The sequence below is a fragment of the Callithrix jacchus genome, chromosome 10 (assembly GCF_049354715.1).
Source record: "Callithrix jacchus isolate 240 chromosome 10, calJac240_pri, whole genome shotgun sequence".
NCBI lineage: Eukaryota > Metazoa > Chordata > Mammalia > Primates > Cebidae > Callithrix > Callithrix jacchus.
The window spans coordinates 66547261-66565882 of NC_133511.1; the positions used below are offsets into that span (position 1 = coordinate 66547261).

Here is an 18622-nt window from a genome sequence, read left to right on the forward strand (position 1 = left end):
AGAGAGGAATCAAACAGAATTAGCAAAGCTAGGTCACTGAGAAATATTCAGAACAAAGCATGGAATGACAGAGGTTGGGGGGAAGTTGGAGAGTAAAAGAGAAGCTATGAGAGTAAAATGATACAGGAAAAGGTCTAACATGCTATTCATTGGAAATCTCTTAAGGAGAGGAAGGAGATAATTACTATGAAATTTCCTAAACATGAATAATGAATAACATCAATATACAAGTTAGGAGTTTGGGACTACAAAGGAATATACATTATTCCATTATAAAGATATATGCACATGTATGTTCACTGCAGTACTATTCACAATAACAAAGACATGGAATCAGTCCAAATGCCCATCAATGATAGACTGGATAAAGAAAATGCAATATATATATATATATATATATACACACACACATATCCATAGAATATTATGTAAACATAAAAAGGATTGAGATTATGTTCTTTGTAAGGACATGAATGGAGCTGAAGCTGTTATTTGCAGCAAACTAACACAGGAACAGAAAACCAAACACTGCATGTTCTCACCCTTATAAGTGGGAGCTGAACAATGAGAACACATGGACATGGGGAGGGGAACAACACACACTAGGGCCTGTCCGGGAGGTGAGGTGAGGGAGAGCATCAAGATAAATAGCTAATACCTGTGGGACTTAATGCTTAGGTAACGGGTTGATAGGTGCAGCAAACCACCATGGCACACATTTACCTATGTAACTGCACATCTGAAATATAAAATAAAATTTTAAATAAATTAATAAGAGTTTGGGGTTAATTTGTATTCTGTAAACTTTTCTCCTTGATTACATAAGTGATTCTTCTATATAAAGATACAAGGAACAATCACATTTTTTTCTTTTTAGTTTTATTTTTCTATGCATTTATGTGTATTAGTTTTACAAATTTGGAATTGTATTACACAGATGGTTTATATACTTATCCCCTTAAAATATGTGTTTTTACATATGAAAATTCTAATGTAATTTTTAATACCTTATTTTAATGTATTGTTACAGCCTTTTAATTAACCAGTTTTCTATTAACATGTGGTTTACTTACTTTTTTTTACTATTATTAATATTATTTTAGTGAATATCCTTATAACTAAATCATAACAAGCATCCTTGATTATTTCCTTGGGATAAATTTCTAGAAGTAGAATTGGTAAAACAAAGACTATTTAATATTTAAACTACTTATAACACTGGCAAATTGTCATCTGAGATGTTGTGTTGATTTATATAGTTCCACTGTGGCAGATTGTAATTTTTAAAGATTAAAGATGGCTGCACCTATATATCCCATTCCACATGCTCTTCCAAAGTTGCTATATGACTTTGGCACTCCTCAATTGAAAGGTGGGATCTGTGTTTCCTCTGCTGAAACCTGGGTGGAACTTTGTAACTGCCTAAAGAAATATAGTACAGAGCCAGGTGTGGTGGCTCATGCCTGTAATCTCAACACTTTGGGAGGTTGAGGCAGGATGATTGCTTGAGGCTAGGTGTTCAAGCCCAGCCTGGCAACATGTCAAGACCCCATCTCTACAAATAAGTTAAAAAGTTAGCCAGGTATGGTGGTGCGTGCCTGTAGTCCCAGCTACTTGGGAAGATTGCTTGAACCTGGAGGGCAGAGGCTACAGAAAGCCATGTTTGCATCACTATACTCCAGCCTAGGTGACAGAGTGAGACTCTGCCTCAAAAAAAAAAAAAAAAAAAATAGGCCGAGCAGTGAGGCTTAGCTCCCTGTGGGTCATCATCATGCCCTCTGACCTGGCCAAAAAGAAGGAGACTGCGAAAACTTGACAGCAGCCCAGAAAAGGACATGAAGAAAATGGAGACACTGTCACAGAACCACAGGTGGCAGAGGAGAAAAATGAGGCCAGTAACAGAGAGACCACAGAAATGGATTTGCTGACAAAGGAGCTAGAGGACTTTGAGATAAAGAAAGTTGCTGCTCAAGCTGCCACTGTTGTTCTGACCTCTCACCCCAACAGTACTGACACACATTATCAACCTCTCACTCACCTTTCATTGTCAAGAGCTGCTCAATGACACAAAACTGGGATTAAACTCAGGCTGCCATTATGGCCTCATTGGCTTAAATGGAATTGGAAAGTCCATGCTGCTCTCTGCTATTGGGAAATGTGAAGTACTCATCCCTCAGCACTTTGGCATCTACCATCTGACTTGAGAGATGCCCCCTGGTAACAAGACCCCCTTGCAGGGTGTGATGGAAGTCTGTACAGAGCGGTCCATGCTATAGAGGGAGGCAGAGCAGCTGGCTCATGAGGATGTGAAGTGTGAGAAGCTCATGGAGCTCTACTAGTGCCTAGAGGAGCTCTGGATGCCAACAAGGCAGAGACGAAGGCCTTGTGCATCTTGCATGAACTGCGTTTCACACCTGCCATGCAGCACAAGAAGCTAAAAGACTTCAGTGGAGGCTAGAGGATGAGGGTTGCCTTTGCCAGAGCCCTCTTTATTTGGCCCATCAGGCTGTTCCTGGATGAGCCCACCAGCCACCTGGACCTAGATGCTTGCATGTGGTTGGAAGAACTAAAAATTTTTTTTTTTGAGACGGAGTTTCACTCTTGCTACCCAGGCTGGAGTGCAATGGCGTGATCTCAACTCACCGCACCCTCTGCCTCCTGGGTTCAGGCAATTCTCCTGCCTCAGCCTCCTGAGTAGCTGGGATTACAGGCACGCACCACCATTCCCAGCTAATTTTTTGTATTTTTAGTAGAGACGGGGTTTCACCAAGTTGACCAGGATGGTCTCAATCTCTTGACCTCGCGATCCACCCGCCTCGGCCTCCCAAAGTGCTGGGATTACAGGCTTGAGCCACCGAGAACTAAAAATTTTTAAGCACATCTTGTTCCTCATCCCCCATTTCCAGGATTTTCTGAATGGTGTCTGTACCAACATCCTTCACAAGAAACTGAAGTATTAAATGGGTAATTATGATCAGTATGTGAAGACGTGGCTAGAGCTGGAGGAGAACCAGATGAAGTGGTTTCACTGGGAGCAAGATCATATTGCACACATGAAGAACTACATTGCAGGGTTTGGTCATGGTAGTGCCAAGTTGGCCCAGCAGGCCCAGAGCAAGAAGACACTACAGAAAATGACGGCATCAGGACTCACAGAGAGGGTCATGAGTGACAAGACACTGTCATTTTCTTTCCCACTATGTGGCAAGATCCCTCCACCCATTATTATGGTGCAAAATGTGAGCTTCAAGTATACAAAAGATGGGCCTTGCATCTACAATAATCTAGAATTTGGAATTGACCTTGACACACAAGTAGCTCTGGTAGGGCCCAATGGAGTAGGGAAGTCAACTTTTCTGAAGTTGCTAACTGAAGAGCTACTACCCGCAGATGACATGATCCGGAAACACTCTCCTGTCAAGATAGGGCATTATCATCAGCATTTACAAGAGCAGCTGGACTTAGATCTCTCGCCTTTGGAGTACAAGATGAAATGTTACCCAGAGATCAAGGAGAAGGAATAAATGAGGAAGATCATTGGGCAATATGGTCTCACTGGGAAACAACTGGTGAGCCCAATCCAGAACTTGTCAGATGGGCAGAAGCACCAAGTGTGTCTGGCCTGGCTGGCCTGGCAGAACCCCCACATGCTCTTCCTGGATAAGCCCACCAATCACCTTGATATTGAGGCCATCGACACCCTTGCAGATGCCATCAATGAGTTTTAGGGCAGTATGATGCTGGTCAGCCATGACTTCAGACTCATTCAGCAGGTTGCACAGGAAATTTGGGTCTGTGAGAAGCAGACAATCACCAAGTGGCCTGGAGACATCCTGGCTTACAAGGAGCACTTTAAGTCCAAGATGGTGGATGAGGAGCCCCCGCTCACGAAGAGAACCCACAACATGTGAGCCTTCTACCTGGGATCAGGTCAGGATCTCCAGCTGGGAGCTAACAGATGCTACCTTGACCAGCTGCTCAGGACAGGACTCTGGGGCTACACTCCTGCATTGTTGCAATGCCATTCCTCCTGCCTCTTCCCTGCCCCTCAACCTGCCTTAGCTTCACTCTCTTATCTACAGCTGGACAGTACCTGTCTGTTTCCTGTCTTCCTTCTAGTTATGTCTGTCCATGTCTAGACTCAATTGGCTGTTCCTTCCAGCCACTTGCTGGTTACCTTACTCTGAATATGATGCAATTTGAGGCACTTGCAGATTAACCCAAGGACCCAAGCCTGTGGATGAGCTCAGGATCCTCATTCTCTGGATTTTGGTGATGTTGAGGAGTACCCCCAGCCCACCACCCCCATTCCTTTTTGCTTCTGGCTTGGACCTCTGGACCAGTCAGTTTTTAAATAACTTTTAGACCTGCATGATATCTACAAAGTACCCAATAAAGAAAGAGGAAGACAAAAAATAAAAATAAAAACAATAAATACAGTGCAATGAAAGTTAACCTGCCTTTCAGGGCTAGGCCATAAAAGGCAATATGACTCCCACCTGCCTGGCTTCCTCATGGGACACTTGCCTTTGGAACCCAACATTGCAAGGAAGCTGAGGCCACAAGTAGTAGCCTCTGTAGGTGTTCCATTCGATGGCCCCTTCTTGGCCCCAGTCTACAATCAGCATCACTGCCAGATAGACAAGCCTACAGCAGGACACAGACAGGCTAACCTGGCTGTTCCCTTTCTGAATTCCCAACTTATAGAAACTATGAAAGATAATAAGTATTGATTTAAACCATTAAGTTTAGAGTGGTTTTTCACTCAGCCATAGCAATAAATACACTCTCATTCCCCAGTACTGGGCCTATTCATTTTAGAAACTCTTAATCAATTTTTAAGTGAAAAAATGGTATCTTGCTTTAATTTTTATTTCCTTGGTTACTAGAGTTAATTTTCATTCCTCAGCCCTGGGCTTACTCATTTTAAAAACTCTTAATACATTTTTAGGTGAGAAATGCTATCTTGTTTTAATTTTCATTTCCTAGGTTACCACTGGGGAGGGAAGCATGGTTAGCATGCTGGGTATAGATATCATTTCAAACTCGATAAGTCTAATACTGAACTCATTATCTCTCTACTCCCGACTTGTTCCTCACCCTCCTTGCTCCACAATCCAACTCCTACTAATATTTCACTTTTCAGTTCAAGTATCAACTTCCACTGGGTGCAATGGCTCACACCTATAATCCTAGCACTTTGGGAGGCCAAGGCAGGAGGATCACTTGAGCCCAGGAGGTCCAGGCTGTAGTGAGCTGATACGGCACCACAGTACTCCAGCCTGAGCAACAGAACAAGACTTTGTCTCAAAAAAAAAAAAGGATAAAAACAAAACCTGACAAATATGCCAAAATTTCAGTGGCTTACATAGTGAAAGTTTATTTCTTGCTCATGTTACAGCCCAGTGCTGGTCTATGAGGTAGGAGGTAAAGGAGGGGGATTTTGCTCCATGAAATCATTTATTCCATCTTGTTGCTACATACTCCTCTAGGTGCTTAAAGTCCTCTCTGTTTAATGGGTAAATGAGGAAAGAGGAGTGGTAGGGGAATGGGTCTGGGGCTAGGCATGGAAGTGGTGCACATCTCTTTCATATCCAGTGACCACAACTCTGTCACATGGTCTCATTTAGCTCCAAAGGAGGCTGGCCATGATGCCCAGGAAGAAGAGTAGAACATGATTCCTGTTTTTTACAGGTGAGGATACTGGAGTGAAATTACCTCTTCAAGGTGATAAAGCTAGTAATAGATACTGACTGGAGCCCTTGAACTTAGTATACTTAATAATTAACATGATCACTTACTGACAAAACCTGTAGAGTTTGAAAAGGTAATCTCAAAAATCATCTCATCTGCTTGGAATCTAAAGTCTAAAGGAAGGTGAAGTGACTTGTTCAGGATTATCTAGCTAAGCAATTGCTGACTCAAGATCAGGGCCAAGCCTTCTAGAATTATACTTCAGTGATCTTTCTATCCTACAGTGGTCTACTTAGTACATTAGCCAATAATTGGATTCTTTGTTGATCAAGAAAAGTAGGATATGTCAGAATATTTGTAGAAAGACAATAAAAATTTGAAATATTTTATGTTGATACCTTATTTGAGAAATATTTTTTACTTAAAGCTTAATAGAGTCAAGTTTGACTATGCCTTTGAACAGTAAAGTTGAGCTCAATGTATGTGCTTTGTTAAAAAAATTATAGTTTTTTAAAAAAAAGATTAGGTATTTTTTGAAACATAATAATTAACATTATTTTAATTTTTCATACTAATTTGGTATATCTAATATTATCCTTAAATGATAATGATGTATTTCAAGAATTATTTTCTACTTTGGGGGTACTTAGTACTTCATTTCATTGATATCATTTTTGTATTCATTAAGCAATTATTCAAATACATTTTATATGATGAATATATTTTATATTCAAGTTTTGTATCTGAGCCAAATTAATTTCTATCAATTTTTTAAAGATAGGAAAATTAAATCTAGAATTGCTCAAAAATCCTTTAAATGGGAAAGAATGATTAGCTTAGCATGAATATATTTTGGACTTAATCAGGAAACCTCTGACTTAGAAAACCTGTTCTGCTCCAAGACTCTAGACTTGGATCTTCAAATTGGCTTATCCTCAGAAGTAAATGTCAGCTGTGTTTACCTTTTAGATTTTCAGATTGCACTTTCCTATTTTAACTTCTGGTTAGAAATAAACTTTAAAATATGTTTGTCTTTCATTCAAGATGGGGGCAAAATAATAAACAGGTAAACAAAAATATTTTTCTCTGTAGTTATATAAAACTGGTATTTATTATTTAGACACAAGTCTTTGTTGGTAACTTTTTTTTTTTTTTTGAGACGGAGTTTCGCTGTTGTTACCCAGACTGAACTTTTTTTTAAAAATTTTTTATTGGATTATAGGTTTTGGGGTACATGAGCAGAGCATGCAAGACAGTTGCATAGGTACACACATGGCAGTGTGCTTTGCTTTTCTTCTCCCCTTCACCCACATTTGGCATTTCTCCCCAGGCTATCCCTCCCCACCTCCCCCTCCCACTGGCCCTCCCCTTTTCCCCCCAATAGACTCCACTGTTTAGTACTCCCCTTTCTGTGTCCATGTGTTCTCATTTTTCATCACCCACCTATGAGTGAGAATATGCGGTGTTTCATTTTCTGTTCTTGTGTCAGTTTGCTGAGGATGATGTTTTCCAGATTCATCCATGTCCCTACAAACGACACAAACTCATCATTTCTGATTGCTGCATAATATTCCATGGTGTATATGTGCCACATTTTTCCAATCCAGTCTATCATCAATGGGCATTTTGGTTGATTCCAGGTCTTTGCTATTGTAAACAGTGCTGCAATGAACATTCGTGTGCATGTGTCCTTATAGTAGAACGATTTATAGTCTTTTGGATATATACCCAGTAATGGGATTGCTGGGTCAAATGGAATTTCTATTTCTAAGGCCTTGAGGAATCGCCACACTGTCTTCCACAATGGTTGAACTAATTTACACTCCCACCAACAGTGTAAAAGTGTTCCTTTTTCTCCACATCCTCTCCAGCATCTGTTGTCTCCAGATTTTTTAATGATCGCCATTCTAACTGGTGTGAGATGGTATCTCAATGTGGTTTTGATTTGCATCTCTCTGATGACCAGTGACGATGAGCATTTTTTCATATGATTGTTGGCCTCATATATGTCTTCTTTCGTAAAGTGTCTGTTCATATCCTTTGCCCACTTTTGAATGGGCTTGTTTGTTTTCTTCCTGTAAATCTGTTTGAGTTCTTTTTAAATTCTGGATATCAGCCCTTTGTCAGATGGGTAGACTGCAAAAATTTTTTCCCATTCTGTTGGTTGCCAATCCACTCTAGTGACTGTTTCTTTTGCCGTGCAGAAGCTGTGGAGTTTCATGAGGTGCCATTTGTCTATTTTGGCTTTTGTTGCCAATGCTTTTGGTGTTTTGTTCATGAAGTCCTTGCCTACTCCTATGTCCTGGATGGTTTTGCCTAGATTTCCTTCTAGGGTTTTTATGGTGCCAGGTCTTATGTTTAAGTCTTTAATCCATCTGGAGTTAATTTTAGTGTAAGGTGTCAGGAATGGGTCCAGTTTCTGCTTTCTGCACATGGTTAGCCAGTTTTCCCAACACCATTTGTTAAACATGGAATCCTTTCCCCATTGCTTGTTTTTGTCGGGTTTATCAAAGATTGTATAGTTGTATGTATGTTGTGTTGCCTCCGGTGCCTCTGTTTTGTTCCATTGGTCTATATCTCTGTTTTGGTACCAGTACCATGCTGTTTTGATTACTGTAGCCTTGTAGTATAGTTTGAAATCCGGTAGTGTGATGCTCCCCCTGTGTTCTTTTTGCTAAGAATTGACTTGGCTATGCGGGCTCTCTTTTGGTTCCATATGAAGTTCATGGTGGTTTTTTCCAGTTCTGTGAAGAAAGTCAATGGTAGCTTGATGGGGATAGCGTTGATTCTGTAAATTACTTTGGGCAGTATAGCCATTTTCACGATGTTAATTCTTCCTAACCATGAACATGGAATGTTTCTCCATTTGTTTGTGTCCTCTCTGATTTCGTTGAGGAGTGGTTTGTAGTTCTCCTTGAAGAGGGCCCTTACGTTCCTTGTGAGTTGTATTCCAAGGTATTTTATTCTTTTTGTAGCAATTGCGAATGGCAGTTCGCTCTTGATTTGGCTTTCTTTAAGTCTGTTATTGGTGTAGATGAATGCTTGTGATTTTTGCACATTGATTTTATATCCTGAGACTTTGCTGAAGTTGCTTATCAGTTTCAGGAGTTTTTGGGCTGAGGCAATGGGGTCTTCTAGGTATACTATCATGTCGTCTGCAAATAGAGACAATTTGGCTTCCACCTTTCCTATTTGAATACCCTTTATTCCTTTTTCTTGCCTGATTGCTCTGGCTAGAACTTCCAGTACTATATTGAATAGGAGTGGTGAGAGAGGGCATCCTTGCCTAGTGCCAGATTTTAAAGGGAATGCTTCCAGTTTTTGCCCATTCAGTATGATATTGGCTGTTGGTTTGTCATAAATAGCTTTTATTACTTTGAGATACGTTCCATCGATACTGAGTTTATTGAGGGTTTTTAGCATAAAGGGCTGTTGAATTTTGTCAAATGCCTTCTCTGCGTCAATTGAGATAATCCTGTGGTTTTTGTTTTTGGTTCTGTTTATGTGGTGAATTACGTTGATAGACTTGCATATGTTGAACCAGCCTTGCATCCCTGGGATGAATCCTACTTGATCATGATGAATAAGTTTTTTGATTTGCTGTTGCAATCGGCTTGCCAATATTTTATTGAAGATTTTTGCATCTATGTTCATCATGGATATTGGCCTGAAGTTTTCTTTTCTCGTTGGGTCTCTGCCGGGTTTTGGTATCAGGATGATGTTGGTCTCATAAAATGATTTGGGAAGGATTCCCTCTTTTTGGATTGTTTGAAATAGTTTTAGAAGGAATGGTACCAGCTCCTCCTTGTGTGTCTGGTAGAATTCGGCTGTGAACCCGTCTGGACCTGGGCTTTTTTTGTGTGGTAGGCTCTTAATTGCTGCCTCAACTTCAGACCTTGTTATTGGTCTATTCATAGTTTCAGCTTCCTCCTGGTTTAGGCTTGGGAGGACACAGGAGTCCAGGAATTTATCCATTTCTTCCAGGTTTACTAGTTTATGCGCATAGAGTTGTTTGTAATATTCTCTGATGATGGTTTGAATTTCTGTGGAATCTGTGGTGATTTCCCCTTTATCATTTTTTATTGCATCTATTTGGTTGTTCTCTCTTTTATTTTTAATCAATCTGGCTAGTGGTCTGTCTATTTTGTTGATCTTTTCAAAAAACCAGCTCTTGGATTTATTGATTTTTTGAAGGGTTTTTCGTGTCTCAATCTCCTTCAGCTCAGCTCTGATCTTAGTTATTTCTTGTCTTCTGCTGGGTTTGGAGTTTTGTTGATCTTGCTCCTCTAGCTCTTTCAATTTTGACGATAGGGTGTCAATTTTGGATCTCTCCATTCTCCTCATATGGGCACTTATTGCTATATACTTTCCTCTAGAGACTGCTTTAAATGTGTCCCAGAGGTTCTGGCATGTTGTGTCTTCGTTCTCATTGGTTTCGAAGAACTTCTTTATTTCTGCCTTCATTTCGTTGTTTACCCAGTCAACATTCAAGAGCCAGTTGTTCAGTTTCCATGAAGCTGTGCGATTCTGGGTCGGTTTCTGAATTCTGAGTTCTAACTTGATTGCACTATGGTCTGAGAGGCTGTTTGTTATGATTTCAGTTGTTTTGCATTTGTTGAGCAGTGCTTTACTTCCAATTATGTGGTCAATTTTTGAGTAGGTGTGATGTGGTGCTGAGAAGAATGTGTATTCTGTGGATTTGGGGTGGAGAGTTCTGTGAATGTTTATCAGGTTTGCTTGCTCCAGGTCTGAGTGAAAGCCCTGGATATCCTTGTTGATTTTCTGTCTGGTTGATCTGTCTAGTATTGACAGTGGAGTGTTAAAGTCTCCCACTATTATTGTGTGGGAGTCTAAGTCCTTTTGTAAGTCATTAAGAACTTGCCTTATGTATCTGGGTGCTCCTGCATTGGGTCCATATATGTTTAGGATCGTTAGCTCTTCTTGTTGTATCGATCCTTTTACCATTATGTAATGGCCTTCTTTGTCTCTTTTGATCTTTGTTGCTTTAAAGTCTATTTTATCAGAGATGAGAATTGCAACTCCTGCTTTTTTTTGCTTTCCATTAGCTTGGTAAATCTTCCTCCATCCCTTTATTTTGAGCCTTTGTGTATCCTTGCATGTGAGATGGGTTTCCTGGATACAGCACACTGATGGGTTTTGGATTTTTATCCAATTTGCCAGTCTGTGTCTTTTGATTGGTGCATTTAGTCCATTTACATTTAGGGTTAATATTGTTATGTGTGAATTTGATACTGCCATTTTGATGCTAAGTGGCTGTTTTGCCTGTTAGTTGTTGTAGATTCTTCATTATGTTGAAGCTCTTTAGCATTCAGTGTGATTTTGGAATGGCTGGTACTGGTTGATCCTTTCTATGTGTAGTGCCTCTTTTAGGAGCTCTTGTAAAGCAGGCCTGGTGGTGACAAAATCTCTGAGTACTTGCTTGTTCGCAAAGGATTTTATTTTTCCTTCACTTCTGAAGCTCAGTTTGGCTGGATATGAAATTCTGGGTTGAAAGTTCTTTTCTTTAAGAATGTTGAATATTGGCCCCCACTCTCTTCTGGCTTGTAGTGTTTCTGCCGAGAGATCTGCTGTGAGTCTGATGGGCTTCCCTTTGTGGGTGACCCGACCTTTCTCTCTGGCTGCCCTTAGTATTCTCTCCTTTATTTCAACCCTGTTGAATCTGACGATTATGTGCCTTGGGGTTGCTCTTCTTGCGGAATATCTTTGTGGTGTTCTCTGTATTTCCTGCAATTGAGTGTTGGCCTGTCTTGCTAGGTGGGGGAAATTTTCCTGGATGATGTACTGAAGAGTATTTTCCAGCTTGGATTCATTCTCTTCGTCCCCTTCTGGTACACCTATCAAACGTAGGTTAGGTCTTTTCACATAGTCCCACATTTCTTGGAGACTTTGTTCATTCCTTTTTGCGCTTTTTTCTCTGATCTTGGTTTCTCGTTTTATTTCATTGAGTTGGTCTTCGACTTCAGATATTCTTTCCTCTGCTTGGTCAATTCGGCTATTGAAACTTGTGTTTGCTTCGCGAAGTTCTCGTATTGTGTTTTTCAGCTCCTTTAATTCATTCATATTCCTCTCTAAGTTATCCATTCTTGTTATCATTTCCTCGAATCTTTTTTCAAATCTTTTTTCAAGGTTCTTAGTTTCTTTGCATTGATTTAATACATGATCTTTTAGCTCACAAAAGTTTCTCATTATCCATTTTCTGAAGTCTAATTCCGTCATTTCGTCACAGTCATTCTCCGTCCAGCTTTGTTCCCTTGCTGGTGAGGAGTTTTGGTCCTTTCTAGGAGGCGAGGTGTTCTGGTTTCGGGTGTTTTCCTCCTTTTTGCGCTGGTTTCTTCCCATCTTTGTGGATTTGTCTGCTGGTCGTCTGCGTAGTTGCTGACTTTTCGATTGGGTCTCTGAGTGGACACCCGGAATGTTGATGATGAATTATTTCTGTTGCTTGGTTTTCCTTCTACCAGTCTAGCCCCTTAGCTGTACGACTGCTGAGGTCCGCTCCAGACCCTGCTTGTCTGGGGTGCACCTCTAGCAGCTGTGGCACAGCGAGGGATGCTACCAGTTTCTTTTTCTGCTATCTTTGTCCCAGGATGATGCCTGCCTAATGTCAGTCTTTTGGATATAGAGGGGTCAGGGAGCTGCTTGAGGAGACAGTTTGTACTTTATACGGGCTTAATTGCTGAGCTGTGCGCTCTGTTGTTCCTTCAGGGCTGTTAGGCTGCTATGTTTGATTCTGCTGCAACAGAGCTCATTAAAAAACCCTTTTTTTTTTTTTTCCTCAAATGCTCTGTGTTGAGGGGTTTGGGCTTTATTTTTGGATGTTCGATGAGGTGTCCTGCCCAGCTAGAAGGCAGACTAGCCACTGTTTGGCTGCCGAGGCTCCGCCCTGCTGTTGTGTGATTCGCCCTGTTCCTGCAGGCTCTGCTGTGGTCTCCGCCACGCCCTGCGGCAGAGTCTCTTCATTGTAGCGTGTTGCCTCAGCAACGGCAGGCTGCGTCAGCAGTGGGCGTGTATCTCAATAGGGACGGGTTGCCTGGGCAATGGCTGGCTGCATCAGCAGTGGGTGTGTATCTCAGTTGGGGCAGGTTGCCTCGGCAACGGCTGGCTGCGTCAGCAGTGGGCGTGTATCTCAGTTGGGGCGGGTTGCCTCGGCAACGGCTGGCTGCGTCAGCAGTGGGCGTGTATCTCAGTTGGGGCCGGTTGCCTCGGTAGTGGTGGACGCCCCTCCCCCACAGAGCGTCTCGGACCGTCTGCTTGGGATAGTTTGAAATCGCGGTTTTGTTCGTCCCACTGGGTATCCCAAACAATCTGTCCCTGCAATCCCCTGGGCTGGGCTACTGTCCAAGTCTCGTTCAGTCAGTCTCAAGTCCAGCCCTCTCAAGTCTCAGGTTGCCGGTTCAACAGGGCACCCGGACACACGCGCCCTGTGGGGATTGCTGGGTAGGGCCGGTGGCCGCCGCCCCGGCCGCCGGCTTCGCCAGGCAGACCTACTGCCTGGCGTCCTGTGTCTTTTTATACTTGGGAGTTTCCCCGTTCTGTGGGCAACAAAGATCAGTCTGTAAATGCAGCTCTGACTCACCGTTTGCGGATTCAACGCGAGCTCCAATCCTGGGTTGTTCTCACAGCGCCATCTTGAGTACTCTTCCTTTTTTTTTTTTTTGAGACGGAGTTTCGCTGTTGTTACCCAGGCTGGAGTGCAATGGCACGATCTCGGCTCACTGTAACCTCCGCCTTCTGGGTTCAAGCAATTCTCCTCCCTCAGCCTCCCGAGTAGCTGGGACTACAGGCGCGCACCACCATGCCCAGCTAATTTTTGTATTTTTAGTAGAGACGGGGTTTCACCTCGTTGACCAGGATGGTCTCGATCTCTTGACCTCATGATCCACCCGCCTCAGCCTCCCAAAGTGCTGGGATTATAGGCGTGAGCCACCGCGCCCGGCCTGTCGGTAACATTTTAAGATGTTATGTACAGTTTTGCAACTTTAGATTTATTTGAGTTATTAAAGAGTCAGTTTTGTATACTGGTTCCCCTTTAGCTGTATAACAATATTAGATTTGGGATGATGATGATTATTATTTTTAGATAGAGTTTCACTCTTGTTGCACAGGCTGGGGGGCAAATTGCTACCTCCACCTCCCAGGTTCAAGAGATTCTCCTGCTTCAACCTCCCAAGTAGCTGGGATTACAGGGGTGTGCTACCACACCCAGCTAATTTTTTGTATTTTTAGTAGAGACAGGGTTTTATCATGTTGGCCAGGCTGGTATCAAACTTCTGACCTCAGGTGATCCACCTGATTTGGCTTCCCAAAGTGCATGGGATTACAGGCATAAGCCACCATGCCCAGCCTGAACCGGGGATTTTAAATATATATTATGTTGTTTCAGATCTGCTCCAGTATTCTAAACAATGCGATTCATGTTTTTGAGTGTATTTAAGCTGTTAGGTTTTGTACAAGAATACTAATAAAGTAGATTCAAATTGTGTTTAAAATGAACCTTCATAAGTTAATGTTAATACTTTCTTTTTTCTTTTTTCTTTTTTTTTTTTTTTTTGAGACGGAGTTTCGCTCTTGTTACCCAGGCTGGAGTGCAATGGCGCGATCTCGGCTCACCGCAACCTCCGCCTCCTGGGTTCAGGCAATTCTCCTGCCTCAGCCTCCTGAATAGCCAGGATTACAGGCACGCGCCACCATGCCCAGCTAATTTTTTGTATTTTTAGTAGAGACAGGGTTTCACCATGTTGACCAGGTTGGTCTCGATCTCTTGACCTCGTGATCCACCCGCCTCGGCCTCCCAAAGTGCTGGGATTACAGGCTTGAGCCACCGCGCCCGGCCAATGTTAATACTTTCATTGGATAGCAGGCAGAGTTGATGTGAATTTTGGTCTGGCATGTAACCTTCTTCACATATATGAAAGTTTGTAAGAAGTTCCATTTTTTAAAGTGGTTTTTAAAAAATCAATTCTTTCATGTTTTCTTTGAATTTGGGCCTTATGGATCTACAATATGGAAAAAAGAAAACTCCGCAAGTATTATGTAAGAAGATAATTTCTTTTCTTCATTTCAGCCATGTAAAGTTGAAGCAATCCATAGGATTAGAACCTAAAGGAAAATTTTTGGTATACAGGTAAAATTTGAAAATAATGCATGGCTTTTTTTCTATATTCTGTAGCTTACTGATTTCATACTAAACAATTAGCTTTATTACTGATGAAGTACAGAAAATGCTAGTAGTCACTAAAATCTTTTGGATTTTTCTACAGGATTACTTTTTTGGAGTACTAAAATTGTTAGGATTCTAAGATATGGTAGTTAAAAGCAAACTTATTTCAGATTGAATGCATTTACTTTCTAAATAATTTTCATTTTATATAGTAGTGTATATATTTCTTTTTTCTTTCTTTTTTTTTTTTTGAGATAGAGTCTCGCTCTGTTGCCCAGGCTGGAGTGCAGTGGTGTGATCTCAGTTCACTCCAACCTCTGCCTCCTGGGTTTAAGCCATTCTCCTGCCTCAGCCTCCTGAGTAGCTGGGACTGCAGGCACACACAAACATGCCTGGCTAATTTTTGTATTTTTAGTAGAGACAAGGTTTTGCCGTGTTGGCTAAACTGGTCTCAAGCTCCAGACCTCAAGTCATCTGCCTGCCTCGGCCTCCCAGAGTACTGGAATTATAGACATGAGTCACCGTGCCCAGCCTCGTGTGAGTATTTCTCAAAAGCAGGTCAGTCAAATAGCTTTCCTACTGTCTTCCTCCTTTTTTTTTTTCTGACTTGGCTTCTACCTCCAAGTAATCAACGAATTGTAAACAAGAGCACACATTTAGAAAGCAAACAATAATTTGCATTTGAGAGAACTCCAATATATGTTTTATAGATTCAGATCTTATCAGTAGATTTCTGTGAGTGGGAAAAGGAGAGCAAATTGTTCAGATAGACACACAAGTAGTGGCTTTTCACAGCCATCACGAATATATGGCCATAAAGTAATATATGGCCGGGCATGGTGGCTCACGCCTGTAATCCCACCACTTTGGGAGGCCGAGGCCGGTGGATTGCTTGAGCTCAGGAGTTTGTTTGTGACCAGCCTAGGCAAAACGGTGAAATCCTGTCTCTACTAAAATACAAAAAATTAGCCAGACATGGCAGTGTGCACCCAGCTACTTGGGAGGCTGAGGCAGGAATATCGCTTGAACCTGGGATGCGGAGGTGGCAGTGAGCTGAGATTGTGTCACTGCATTCCAGCCTGAGCGACAGAGCGAGACTGCATCTCAAAAAAAAAAAAAATAATAATAATATATACGTAAAATATCCAAACAGTATCATGGCTGTCCAGTAAAAATAAGTCACTTTTCTTATTGAAACCCCATGTCTAATATCCCCTTCAGAGGTAATCACTATTTTTAGTCTCTTAGATTTGCATGGAATACTTCTAGATGATATATAAATATACGCATACCTCTTTGTAAATAAATGAAAACACTGTGTATACTCTTCTGCTCTCCTTTTCATTTACTATACCTGAGTTCCACATGAAAATTTCATTTAAAAATAATTGGTTTATAATTCTTTAGAATTTTCATATATTATAGTTTATAAAAAATCACAGTGATATAATGACTAGCAAAAAAATACAAATGTAATTTTATCTGAATGGAGAATATGTGATAATTATGCCTGCATAGATAGCTTTTTAGGCTACATTTTTAGAAGTTTATAACATCAACATCTAATTTAATGTCTCACTGTTAAATAGTGGAGAAATCTGAGTTTAAAGTAGATTTCAAATGCCCATTGTTATAATTATTTAGCTCTTTTTGCCATACAAATGTATTTATCATGTCTAGTATGTCCTTATTCTTTATTCATTTTTATTTTTCTCTAACTTTCAAGCTTTACAACAACCAGGAATTAGGTTAGTACTGGTTGTGAAGTCTGTAATTGGGATTGAAATTTTTAGGCCCTACTCTAGTAGCTGTGCAATTAAACATTAAGAAGTATACTTAGTAACCAATAGCATTTATGTCTGGTAGATCATTTATATGTGTGTTTGTGTGTACATGTGTGTATAAACACATATGCATATATATGTATATCCTGTAATAAAAAGAAATATCATTTTGCTTTGTAACTGGATTTAAATTGTTATCAGAAACATTATTAACACACCCAACACAATTATTTTGTTTGTTTATGGTGAGATAGTATAGGTTTTAGAGCCAGACCAGCCTGGGTTCCCATCCTATCTAAATTTCCAGTACCAGCTCAGTGATACTAGGCTCCCTCTCTAAATCTTCATTTCTTCATCTATACAATAGTAATATTAATAATAACACTACCCATACAATGCTGCAATGAAGGTTCTTGAATGAATAATGTTATTGTTCATGTGAAAGTATTGCTGTGGACAGAAATCTATGAGCCAAAGGCATGTGCAATTTAAAATTTGATACTTGCTGTAAAACCACTGTAGAAAGACTATCCCAATTTACATTCCTACTAGCAGGGTATTACAGTACCATATACTCTTGACACGTGAAGAGTTCATTCAATTTTTGCCATTCTTATGCACATCTTTAAATGTTAGCCCTCTTCAAGTCTCTTTGACCTCTCTGTAAAATCTAGTGGTGTCTTAGACATGATAGTATCCCAGATGTTGTTATTCGTATTTTTCTCTTAATAGCTATTCATATTTTTATGTAGGTTGTGTATTTGTTAGTGTATGCTGTTTACGAAACAGAAACTCCTTGAGTCAGGATTATATATCTATATGCTTTCACATCCATTAGTTTTAAGCAGATTAAAATTTCAGTTAATCTCATTCAGCTTCTCATTAGTTTGGCCATGTAGTCTGGAAATTAAATTACTTTAATTTCTATTGTAACCAGAAAACCATTTTGTTTAAATTGTATATTAATATGTTTTTATGTCTAAGGACAAATATACTGTAATATTTAGCACCCTTCATGTGCACTGATTTATTACTCTGAATATTCATCATCATTGTGTAGATGTTGGAGAAGTAAACAGTATGGACTCAATTCATATTAATGTTGAAGAGAGAAGTTGTGTTTCATCTCATTTCCTTAATATTTGACTTTTCCAAAAAGAAAATACTGGAAAATTCTATGTAAGTCCTAACTGTTATTATAATTGCATTTCTATTTGAAACTTGACACTCTTTTGTGAAGCACCATTTTCAGTGACAGGCATTCTTGAGATTTATGAAAATAAGTTAAAGTACATGACAATGAAATACAGAATCCCTAATATAGATGTTGGCATGCCCTGCCTCTCAAACCATGTTTGGAATGAATTTTTATTCTCATTCTTAATTAAGTTCACACTTAACACATAAAGCATTTTTATGGTCAACTTGTGCCATAGATAAATTGAATAGTTTTCTGTGATTTTTAAGGAGTAGAAAGGAATATCTGTTCATTTTGAATTGCAGAGGTCTAGGTAGGTAATTAGTAGGCATGTTTTGATGGTATTTATCCAGTAGTGTCTCTATTTCTCTTAAAACTTAATGTATTAGCCACGCCTGGTGGCACATGCTTGTAGTCCCAACTACTCAAGAGGCTGAGGCTGGATCACTTGAGCCCAGGAGTTTGAGGTTATAGTGAACTATGATTGAAACCTAACATAGACTCTAACTTAATTGACGTCATTTTTTACTAAGAGGTTTATTTTGGATTCATAGCTCTTAAATTTATCAAATTTTTAAAAAGAATGTTCTCTAATATGCTATACAAATGCTATAAAATGTAGAGGTATGTAAATAACCCTCAACAGGCCTTTTTTCCTTTGGGGACTCAGTGAATGGCAGGTATTATTTATTCTACATACAAAGAAGTAGCACTGTGGAATTTCTACTGAATGTTGAACCTTGTGATATGTGCATATTGGCTCCTCAG

At 40.3% G+C, this 18622-nt stretch overlaps 1 protein-coding gene and 1 pseudogene across 2 annotated transcripts in view; both read left to right on the forward strand.

Moving 5' to 3' along the window:
- Positions 1 to 18622, forward strand: part of PGM2L1 (phosphoglucomutase 2 like 1) — an 84556-nt gene that overhangs the window by 23116 nt on the left and 42818 nt on the right. The window lies entirely within an intron of this gene.
- LOC100401381 (ATP-binding cassette sub-family F member 2-like) lies at positions 1652 to 3911 on the forward strand (annotated as a pseudogene).